The 12,122-nt window shown below is 46.7% G+C and overlaps 1 pseudogene; it reads left to right on the top strand.

The window, feature by feature from the left end:
* Window positions 1–9,005: 9,005 nt before the first annotated feature.
* LOC124511973 (uncharacterized) lies at window positions 9,006–9,089 on the top strand (annotated as a pseudogene).
* The last annotated feature ends 3,033 nt before the right edge of the window (window positions 9,090–12,122 follow it).

Below are 12,122 nucleotides of genomic sequence, written 5' to 3'. Positions count from 1 at the left end.
CCGTGTTGGGCTTTACTCTGACCCCGTAAGTCTGGAAAAATAGCACTGCTCGCTGCAAAGAACCACCTTTCCACACATGACCTCAGTGAGACGAAACAGGACTTCCGCCACCTCCATTTGGACCTCAGTCTGTACTTTTTCTAAGTATTGATTAAGTTCTTCTTTCCAGTTTACCTTAACTCAGGCAAAAAAAGACCCTGCTGGATCCAAAATTACCCTCAAGCAATAACGACTGTCCTGAGCCAGCAAGACCCCATGTAATTGACCCCAGGACAATGGTCAACCCGACCTTTGCTGCCCAGCTGCACGTCCCCACAGAGCTTTGTCCCACGTTTCCTTATATAAACCTAGAAGTATTTTCAGCACTTTGGAGACAGGCTTTCAGCTGTTAGTCCCTGGTCTTCTGGGTGTTGACCTCCCTGAAATAAATTCCTTTCTTGTTCCACCACCGCTTGTGTCTCTGCCTTTGGATTTTGTCAGTGGAAAGTGGCCAAACCTGGTGTGTTTGGGGACCCCTGAGCCAGGTGCTCTTGCACCCCCGTGCCCCATTTATCTAGAAGCAAGGCAGATACAGACCCTCCAAATCCCGATCCTTTCTCCCATCAATGATTACTGAATTGTTTGTACCCACTGATCAATAGGAACTGAAGGAAACCAGCATCTGTCAGTCCAAAATATGCCACTTTGGCATACTGAGTATTTTGAATTAAGAACACTTGAACAGCTAATATAAGAAACACTCTGACCTTTCATTGTTTTCCTGAGAGTAGATCACCCTCCCATGTGAACGTCACCCTCCCTGTACCAGGAGGAAGACATTCCTATTACCAGAGATAGAGAATTGGGGTCCAAGATATCTATACGGACAAATCTTGTTAAACTGATCCTTATCTTCCTAGTTACTTCTTTACCAACTAGCCCAAATCTCTGTGTCTTGCCAATTCTTTACAAATTTACTGAATTTTGTCTAAAAGGTATAAAATCTTCCCACTCTACTTCTTTGGGTCTTCATTCTCTTGTGCAGGCTCCAGGGTACATGTATAAATTCAACAAAATGTGTATGCTTTTCTCCTGTGAATCTGTCTTAGGTCAGTTTAATTCTTAAGCCAAGCCAGAGACCCAAGAGGAAAGAGAACTTTCCCCTCCTACAGAACAATGCTTGTTAATATGACCTAACCAAACTTTACTTAAGCGTCTCTCCTTCCCTTGAGGTGCCTGGCTGGCTCAGTCAGAAGAGATGTGACTCTTGATCTTGGGGTCATAAGTTTGAGCCCCATATGGGGTGTAGAGATTACTTAAATAAATAAAACTTTAAGAGGGGTGCCTGGGTGGCTCAGTTGGTTGAGCATCCAGTTTCGGCTCAGGTCATGATCTCGCGGTTTGTGAGTTTGGGCCCCGCGTCGGGCTCTGTGCTGACAGCTCAGAGCCTGTAGCCTGCTTCGGATTCTGTGTCTCCCTCTCTCTCTGCCCCTCCCCTGCTCATACTCTGTCTCTCTCTGTCTCTCAAAAATAATTTTTTTAAAAAAATTAAAAAATAAAATAAAACTTTAAGAAAAGCTTCTCTCCTTCCCCAAAACTCAGAATTTAGACCTCTCTTGAGCATTATAATTCATAATAACCCCACATTTATAACAGACCCTCCTAAAAGTAAGCAACTTCAAGGTAAAACATTCTCTGATCATTTATAGGTCTTGCCACATGCTCATCCATTCTCCTATACCTGTGTGTGTGTGTGTGTGTGTGTGTGTGTGTGTGTGTTTTTCCTAGACCTGTTTCCACCTTGAAATAAAATCTCTTCTCTGTCTGGCTTTGGAGACATTCGCAGATCATGTGGTTGGAATATTCTAATATAATAATTGTCTCAAGTAAAACCTGTCCTTACCTAAGTTTGATTTTTTTTTAAATTTGGCAGTGGTAAATATTTCAGTTGATTCATATTTTTTTAAAAAATGTTTTTAATGTTTATTTATTTTTGAAGGAGAGAGAAACAGAGTGTGAATGGGGGGGACAGAGAGAGGGAGACACAGAATCTGAAGCAGGCTCCAGGCTTTGAGCTGTCAGCACAGAGCCCGACACGGGGCTTGAACCCACAAACCGCAAGATCATGACCTGACCCGAAGTCAGATGCTCAACTGACTGAGCCACCCAGGCACCCCTTAGTTGATTCATCTATGTTAAGAAATATTTATTCTCTATTTTTGTGTTACCAGGTTTAATATATGTTCATCAGGTCAAATTAGTTCCTGTGTTTTTCACATTTTTGAATCTTTAATAAATGGCATCTGGTTTTATTTATTTATTTTTTGAGAGAGAGACAGAGAGAGAGACAGAGAGCATGCGCGTGTGCACGTGCAAGTGGGGGAGGGGCAGAGGAAAAGAGAAAGAGAGAGAATCTTAAGCAGACTTGATGCTCAGCGCAGAGTCCTGACTCAGGGCTTGATCTCGTGACTGTGAGACCATGACCTGAGCAGAAATCAAGAGTTGGATGCTCAACTGACTGAGCCACCCAGGTACCCCAAGTGGTATCTGTTTTTAAGTGACATCACAGGGAGACATGTCAAAACCTTCCTGTGGATGAGGAAATATCCTTTGTAACTTCTTGCGAATATACTTATTTTGCTCTCTTGACAATTTTACAAGCAATAAAACTCCTCATAAACAAATAGATTCATGACTCTCACCTATTATTAACTTTTCTACTGTTATGGGTTTAATGAAATGTTCCACTGTAAACTCATTTCTTTGCTTGGGATTATGGAAGTCCATACTGAAACTTCTTTCTTGTCAACACAGTATAAGCAAGGAAAAATAATTTCCATCTACTCTTCTGAGCTCTTGGCTGAGGCCCCTGTAATAAAAGATAGATTAACAGGGGAAAAAAGATGTTCAGTAACACGTATACTTCCTCTATACATGGGAGAGACACAGGGAAAAATGAGTAACTCCCCAAGTAGCCTCAGCCACCTGCTTAAATATGACCTTCAGCTAAAGACAAAAGAAATATGGGGCAACGCCAGCTATGAAGAGTTTATCCAAGAAAGCTGGGTAAACAAGGATTAAGTTTGTTATGCTTCTGATCACATTTTTGTGTAGGGCCATCCTTCTCTTCCTCTATAGAGGAGACACCCTTTACAAGTAGAGATTTCCTTTAAAAGTAATTCCCCTTATGAAAGGGTAACTTCCACTCTGTTCTGAGCTTCTCCTTGTCTCCCGTTTCTCAAAATAAGCAGCTCAACATAATCCTTACAGCAAAAGGGTGTATTTGGGGATGGCATATTCTAATGCCCTTCAAATGACTAGTTAGCCGTATCACATCACAGAATAATCCACCTTTTAAAGATCTCAAAATCTCTCCCAGGGGCTCAGTCGATGGAGCTGTATGACTCTTGGTCTCTGGTTTGTGAATTCAAGCCCCACGCTGGGTGTAAATATTAGTTTAAAAAACTCAAATCTTGGGGCGCCTGGGTGGCGCAGTCGGTTAAGCGTCCGACTTCAGCCAGGTCACGATCTCGCGGTCCGGGAGTTCGAGCCCCGCGTCGGGCTCTGGGCTGATGGCTCAGAGCCTGGAGCCTGTTTCCGATTCTGTGTCTCCCTCTCTCTCTGCCCCTCCCCCGTTCATGCTCTGTCTCTCTCTGTCCCAAAAATAAATAAAAAACGTTGAAAAAACTCAAATCTTGGGATGCTTGGGTGGCTCAGTCCGTTAAGCATCCAACTCTTGGTTTCGGCTCAGGTCATGATTTCGTGGTTCGTGAGACGGAGTCCCACATCAGGCTCTGCACTGATGGTCCAGGGGCTGCTTGGGATTCTTTCTCCCTCTCTCTCTGCCCCTTCCTCTCCCACTTGTGCTCTCTCTCTCAAAATAAATAAATAAACTTAAAGAAATTAAATCTTAAAAAAAATCCCTCCCAGATACCATATATTTTTTAATGTACTAATATATCATCATATCATCATATCATCATGTATCCACGTTGGGGTCATGCCAGGATATTTTCATTTTACCTGAAAATATTTTAAATATGCTAATTTCCTATCTAAACATTATCATACTTCAATTGATTACCATTTCTGTGGTGAAATCTTCCACATCTAGGGATGTAAGAAAATCACTTATTTCATGATAGATGTTAATTCACAGATATTGCCATAAAAATTATTGAGGGCAAAAACAAGGCTATTGAAAATTTGAAAATCCAGTTTTGCTTTTTGTAGGGTTTAAATAAAACCCTAAATAAATACCCTTAGATATATTGCAAAATTAATTATTTTTTAGGTGAAAGTAAATTGAAATGTCTTTTAAGGACTATATAGTGTACAGGCTTTGTTATCCACATCTGCCAGAACATTGAGAAATAGAAAACAAAGAAAACAACTGAAATATACTACAATTTTTTAAAAGTAACCCTCCACCCAACACGGGGCTAAAACTCACCACCACAAAATCAAGAGTTGCATGCCCTACCAGCTGAACCAACCAGGTGACCCACTACCACGTTTAGATTAAAAAAAAAAAAAAAAAAAGCAAACATGCTTTTTAACCACCTTCAGAGTGATAGTAAAGTGAATTTGAAATTACGTTATATTTAGAAATTATTGACTTAACCATATTGTGATGTCAACAACGTTTATCTCGAATGCATTTGAGTATAATTATCTCAAGTGTGGAACAATATAGTAAGTATAGAAAGAGCGATGTAATTTAATCTTTGTTTTAAAGTTATTGGTTTTTTAAAAGTAATAAATTATCACATGCCATAGCCCTCCAAGCCCTACACCTCAGGTCTTGTCCCTGGGTAAGTCTCTGGAACACAGCACAGGGTTGAGTCTGACTCCGAGGTGAATGGGGAGTATAAACGGAAATGATGGCCTGGGTGCACTTGTGAAATTGCACATTCCGCCCAGGCAGAATCTGCATTTCACATTCCAGTTTGCATCCATTTGCAGTCAAGTTGTTTAACTTAACTTTAATTGCAACAGTGTTCCAGGCTCCAGCCACCGCCCACATCCACCCCGCACCAAGGTCCCAGCTCCCAAGATCACTGAGTTGCTTCATCCTCTCTGGCGGGACTCGTGGCTTTTGACTTGAATCGCTTTCAGCTGTAAAGAGGAAAACATCTGACTTTCCAACATAAGTCGCGCCCACAAAACTCTAAGCTTTTACCTTAAAATTGTTTGAAACGTTAACTTGAAATAGAAAGTGCCGCTTCCCAGGATAAAGGCCAGGCTGACTCTAGCACTCCCAAGCCCCGAAAACCCGGGAGGGAATCCCAGATCCCGCGCTGGAGTCGGCCCCGCCCACGCCTGCCCTCTCCGCGCGCCTCGTATCTATGGTTACCGCCAGTCCCTGAGACCCCGCCTCCCTCTCCCGCCGACCTTACGCCAGCAGGGCTTCACTCTGCGCCCCGCACAGGCCCCGCCTCTTCCCTTTGCGCGCGCGCGGTTGCCTGCAGACCCGGAAGCGGGTTTCGTGGAGCGGTGGCCAGTCTGTGGAGTGTGAGTTTCGTCTTTCTTGTTTAAACCTGCGCCTCGCAGTCTCCCCTCCTCTGTCCCCGGGGTCTGGGGGCCGCTAAAATCTCCGCACCACCTCCTCCAGTCCGAGTAAATTCAGACGTCTCCGTGGGAGGCCGGGGGCTTCCCTTTTTGTTTGGAATTCGCGAGGTGGATGTTCGCTGCTCTCTGCCCCTAGAGGGCAGCGCCGGGCCGCCCCCTCGGGAGAGGCTGGTCCTTACCTGCGCCCTGAGATTCTAGAGAGCTCAGCCCTCTCCGGAGGCACGCTCACTTCCTCTCACCTCGCGTCTCTCTCAGCCGGCTACTCTTAGTTCCCCAGGCCTCACCTTGTGCTGGGGAGGACTAGAAAGGGCCTGTCTCGAGACAGACCGTGCACCCGGCGCTGGATAATGTGTTTTTGTGGGAGGTGGGCATCCTTTTACACCCCACTTCTGGGTGAGAGGAATCCGGAGGAGAGGGACTGCCCATCTTAAAAACAAAAGTCAGTTATTTTACCAGCAAAATGCTTTTATTCTGGAAGAAGCAGAGGAATTGCAGTTCGGGACATGCATGGAGTGGTGAATTATTGGCAAGTTGGGAGAGAAAGGGAAGGTCAGCTCTTATTTTTAGGAGGAAATTGGGGAGGGTTTTTTGTTTTTTATTTATTTTTTTAAAGAGAGAGCGCGTGCGCGAAAGCACGAGCGGGGGACGAGCAGAGAGGGAGACCGAGAATCCCAAGCGGGCTCCGTGTTGTCAGCACAGAGCCTGATGAAGGGCTCACACTTAGGAACTGCGAGATCATGACCTGAGCTGAACTCAAGGAGTCGGAGGCTTAATTGACTGAGCCACCCAGGCGCCCCCGGGGGGAGTTTTAAACGGAAGTTCATTGGAGAAGAACAAGAGTTGAAGGTTGTGGCGGTTTTTCAGTGGCTGCAAGTGGTGGTCAGTGCGTCTGTTGGTGGGGCATGAAGGGATCTTCCTTTATTTTCTTACAAACAGGAGATGAAATTCCCGTGTGAAAAAGGACCTCCCTTGTTAAAGTAATTCTTCTGTTCGTTCTTCCTGCTGGTTAAGCAGGCTACAGGGAGTGGTACTTGCCAGAAAGCTCCCACTTCAGGGTTTTCCTACTGCACTTTAAATGAGGTTTCCTTATTTATTTTCACAAGACCTACCGAGAGAATTACAGAAAAATGAATGAGGGAGAACCAGAAGCAGATGGCAAAGTACCAGCAGTGGGAGAAAAGAAGGTTGAGAAATTTAGAGTAAAAAGGGAATCTCCAGAGGGATGATGGGGAGCAAAATGTAGAGAGGGGCCCGTGACGGGCAACAGGAGCGTGGGTAACAAAGGGGAAGGCACTTCACTTGGAGCCAAGGGAGAAGTTAAGAGTTGGAGTCCTAGCAGCCTGGCGATGTGGTGCTGAGAGGAAAGAAGGGGCCAATGGGAGGAGACCAGAGGAAGGGAGGGAGAAACAGCCGGGAGGGAGCCCAGCAAGCTGGGGGTGCCAGAGAGTGGGGCCAGAGGGAGAGTAGCAGGGAAAGAGCACACTTAACTGGGAGAGCAGATGGGAGCTGGGGAGGAAAGAGAAATGCATGAAGATTGGGGATAATCAAAGATTGGGGAGAAAGCAACAAGAAGGGAAACAGGTTACATAATGGGTCAGAACGAGTGTGCAAGAAGAAACCCAGAGGAGAGAAACAGCGGGACAGGAGAGGGGAACAGAATGAGCAGAAACCCAAGGGGAAAATGGAAAAGCAAACCAAAAAAAAAAGAAAAGGGGCTGGCTGGGGGAGAGATAAATATTGAGAGAAGGAAAGACAGTAGTGAGCAAAGTGATCCAGATGAATGGTGAATTGGTTGGATATGGATGGTGAAGTATGTTACGTTACGTATGGCTTTATAATATAATACACTTAAAATTAGAATAAATTATGCAGATAAGGGTGAGGATTGCAAAACTCCTTTCTAAAAAGCCTGTGCATCTTATAATTATTTGCTTCAGAATATACCTTCTATTTGCAATCCCTGTTCAGCCAGGAAGGCAGAGACTTCACTCAGTCATGGGTCACCCTCTTCCCTTTGCCTGGGCTCCAAGGATAGAAGTGGGGCAAGAAATAGCCATCATCACACGCTGCCTTTTTATGGAACATGAAAACTGAAAACTGTTGCTTCTTTGTAATGGATTTTACTTTTTTCTTCCTGATTCGCTTATATTTACATCATTTTCCTTTTTTAAGCTTGAAATACATCTTTATACTTTCCTATAAATAATTAACTTCTGAAGTGAGCTTTGAAGGCATCCTATAAACAGTTTCTGGCATTCTTTTCTAAGCATGACCTTGCCATTTTTAAAAATTTTGGTCTCACACTTCATTGTTTAAAAAAAAATGTTTTTTTAACTTTTCTTTTTTAAGTTCATTGTGTTTGGTTCAGACAGGTCTGTAAGCTCTCTCTTTGTCATGTATATTGAGAACTTCCTTTAGTATCTAGTATAATTTTAGACTGTTCCAGTATGTACTTCGTAAACATGTCAGTAATCTCTTATGTAAGTCAAAACCTAGTTTAAGCTGTCACTTTAATATTCAGTTTTCTTACCTTTTATGTGATCTTTTGAAACAGTGGGCCATGAGCTACCGAATAGATATTCCCCTCAAGTTCCTCTTGCCTGCTTTTTGCAAATATTGAAGAATGGGCTGATTTACTTGGAAATGGCACCTAACAGAGCCCATCTGTTCCTGATGAGGAAATTCGTGTCTTGTTTCTATAGGTGGCCGCCTTGCAGTGTTTACAGCAGCAATTCATTATGTGTTCAAAATTTTGAATTTTGTAAATGTTTTAATGTGATGTTCTGGATAAGGGGAGTTTAGTGCCTGAGCACACAGCGATTATACCTTGAGATAGAAGTTTCCTAAGGGCGCCTGGCTGGCTCATTTGGTAGAGCGTGTGATTCTTTTTAATTTTTTTTTAAATGTTTTTATTCATTTTTGAGAGACCAAAAGAGACAGCACGAGCAGGCGAGGGGCAGAGAGAGAGGGAGACACAGAAGCAGGCTCCAGGCTCTGAGCTGTCAGCACAGAGCCCCAACACAGGGCTCGAACTTACGAACGTTGAGATCATGACCTGAGTTGAAGTCAGACACTTAACCAACTGAACCACCTAAGTGCTCCTAGCGTGCAACTCTTGATCTCAGGGTCATGAGTTCAAGCCTAACACTGGAAAAATAAAGAAAAAAATAAAGGAAAAGAAAGAAATGGAAGTTTCCCTAGCCCAGACATGTGAAAGATGGTCCTGGAATTTTTAAGAGAGATGAGTGATGTGGGCAAACTCTGCCCACTGGGCCCTTCAGGCCACCCTATCAGAATTCAGTTGTACCCAGTTTTGCTTACTCAACGCAGACCTTCTCAGGATAACTTGGTGAAATGACTCCCTTGTGGGCCTCAGTGAGCCCAGCTCAACATGGAGATGACGGACTAGACAGACACTGAATTTGAGCAACGCTGAGCCCTGAATTCATTGGCAGAGCTTTGCGCAGTGGCAGTATCGTAGCCAATGAGGTTTATCCGAGGCGCGATTATTGCTAATTGAAAACTTTTCCCTGAATTCATTGGCAGAATACAATGCATATCTCGTGTGGCAGGTCTTGGACAGAGTGCCCAGATGTCAGTAGAATTGTACATGGGTCCCCGTCCTCCAAAAATGAAACACAGAACACTAGGATGGAGGCAGAGACACAGACTCTGAGTCACAGACCATCTCTCTGCAGCAAGGGTGACTCTCTCGGCAGAGTATGTCCCTCCCTGGCATCGAACCCTCTGCTGGCTCCATCGTCACCAGGACAGAATACGGACTCACTGTGGCTGCACAGCCCGAATCGTCAGGCCCTGCCAGTGTCTCCAGCCTCGTCCTGGGACCTTACCCTCTCCTCACAGCTCGCTCTGCCCCAGTCACGATCACCTTTCCTCTGTTCCCAAACACCAGCCTTTTTTGTCACAGGTCCTCGTCCCTGCTCTGACCTGATGTCCCTAAACCATGTCAGCTCTGGCCCTTTCTCCTTCAGGTTTAGGCTCAGAGATGTCTCTCCAGGCTCTCCAGCCCGACACTTCAAGTGCCCTTCCCCAGCCATCTGTCATGTTATGCAGGTTGAATCGTCTCCAGTGAGTCTTTCCTGTTTTGTCTCAGCTGGAGGGAGCACGAAGTCCCTCCTTCCCAGGCTGGCGGCTGCACCTCACTTTGGGCTTGGGTTGAGCTGCCGGGCCTGTGGTAGAGCTGAGTAGTCCTCGGGGAAGACCAAGGAGGCCGGGCAGGTGGTGATGCTCATGCCACTATTTGTTCTGAGAATTTCAGTTAATGGATCGAAATCTCCTGTGGCTGCTTATTTGCTCAAGAGCAGAAGGACGTACCGGGGCCTGGAAGGCCCTACAGACCAGGAGTGCCCACGTGTTCACCTGCTGTGTCACTGCCCTTCACCAGCTCCCAGGTGGCCCGGGCTGTGCACGTCACCAGGGACCGGCTGCATCCTGGGCGGGGGCTTGGCTTCCAGCAGTTATCTGCTCAGAGTCAAGAGTCTCAGTTTCCCTTCGGGACGGGTGAGGATGAGGTCAGGAGCCTCAGGGGACATAAAATAGGCACCACGAAGGACTAGAGGTTCTTGCAACTTGCTGTGAGTGGGGAGGGGAGACCTGGTGGCCTCTGGGAAGAGATCTGGGGCCTCTCTGTCTCTCGCGTCCCACCGCACTGGATCCGGCCAACCTTTGACTGGTTTTCAACTGGACTCCCTGTTGTCCCCACTTGCTCCCAAGTGTTCCCTGGTGGGGCCACCTCGTTGGTGTCCATACTGAAGACCCGGTGTCCTTCTCTCTGCACTCGTGTCCGTTACTGGTGTGGTGCCCGTGCCTCTTGGCCCAGTTTGCTCAGGCGCATGTGGAGGAGAGGTGGGAAGATGGGGAAAACGGAAGTGAGGCGAGGGGGGTGTGCGGGAGGGAAGCGGAAGCAAGTGTGGGCCCCCAGACGGCCCAGGGAACGGTGTGTGCGCGTGTCCGGGCATGGCTGTGGGGTGAGGGGTGTGTGGACCTGTTGGGAAGGGGTGTCTCGGTTCCCGCGGGAGCGCCTGGAAGTGGTTTGTGGGTGGTTGTGGGGCTGCATGGGTCCGTTTGGGGAGCCGTTGTCGTGGCCCAGGTTCCCCCGGCCCCAGATGCTGAGGCTGAGATTTGCCAGCTGGGGTTTAATTGGGAAACTTGATGACACTTGAGGAGACACGAAAGGAGAGGGATTAGGCAGAGGCACGTTCCCCTGTGATGTTGTTCGAGCCACAGGGAGCTCTGGCCGCAGCTCACAGTGCCTCGGTCCTAGGGGTTGGGGGGAATCTGGGAGGTGCCCCCCAGCATCTGTTCCACACAGTAACCTGTGTGGAGTCTGTGCAGGAATCATCGTCTGACACAGAGGATTTGGAGGGAAGGTCTCAGAGAACCTTCTGGATTATTCTGTGTTGCAAGTCAAGAAGGATTCAGATGCATTTTGGAAGATCTAAGTGAGAATTTTGAATGTTTAAGAACATATTGGGGTCTCATGGGGGCTCATGCATCCTTGTAGACATCTGTTGACAGGAGAGTGGTCTTAGTGAAGGTCTCTTGACTCTTTTTTTCTTTAATCTCGACACCCAATGTGAGGCTCGAACTCACGACCCCAACCAAGATCAAGACTCACATATTCTACTGACTGAGCCAGCCAGGCGCGCTGGATTTGGCTTTCTGTGCCTCCCCTGCACCTGGTCAGCTGCTCTGTCCCTCACGATGAAGACTGTTCCAAGGGCAAACAATACCCCTGCGCATTTCAGTGCCCCCGAATGAAGGCCATGCGAGAGGTTGCACCACCGTCGTTTTGTGTGTTGCTGAGCCAGAGACTGTTCCCGGGTCGCCAGCCCCACCCACCGCCTCAGGACCGGATGGGATCCTTCCTCCACTCCATCTCGAGTTTGTACGCGTCAGGAAAGAATTTCAGTCAGCACACGCAGATGGTGGTTTCGCCCGTCTTCCACACGCACGTGCACGCCTCCCCCCAAAGCCTTTTATTCACTGTCTCGTTGAATCTTTAAACCCAAACATTCTCAGGGCGTCTGGGTGGCTCAGTCGGTTAAGCGTCCAACTTCGGCTTAGGTCGTGATCTCGAGCCCCACATTGGGGTCTGCGCTGACCGTACAGAACCTTCTTGGGCTTCTCTTTCTCTCCCTCTCTCCCAGCCCCTCCCTGCTCATGTGCTCTCTCTCGCTCGTTCTCCCTCCCTCCCTCCCTTCAAATAAACTTAAAAAAATTGTTTTAAATAACAAAACGTTCTCTATTAACTAATTTCCCCTCTGGTAAGCCCTTCTCTTCCTTACTCCCTTTCATTTTTTTTTCATGTTTCAAGTTTTTATTTAAGTTCTAGTTTGTTAACATACAGCGTAATATTAGTTTCAGGAGCAGAATGCAGTGATTCATCACCTACATACGACACCCAGTGCTCAGCACAACAAGTGGCCTCCTTAATGCGCATCCCACCTCGTGCTCCCTTTCAGGACACAAGACCCTAAAAGCCTGCTTCCACTGTCTTCAAATCTGGTCTCCACTCGTCTTGTGAACCCCATCTGGTCAAGCTTTCAACA

This window comes from Lynx rufus, unplaced genomic scaffold, assembly GCF_022079265.1.
Source record: "Lynx rufus isolate CCGP_SWC_20201006 ecotype Redwood Valley unplaced genomic scaffold, mLynRuf1.p SCAF_16, whole genome shotgun sequence".
Taxonomy (NCBI): Eukaryota; Metazoa; Chordata; class Mammalia; order Carnivora; family Felidae; genus Lynx; species Lynx rufus.
The sequence above is the reverse complement of the archived record's forward strand: the minus strand, read 5'-3'. Positions and strand labels throughout refer to the sequence as shown.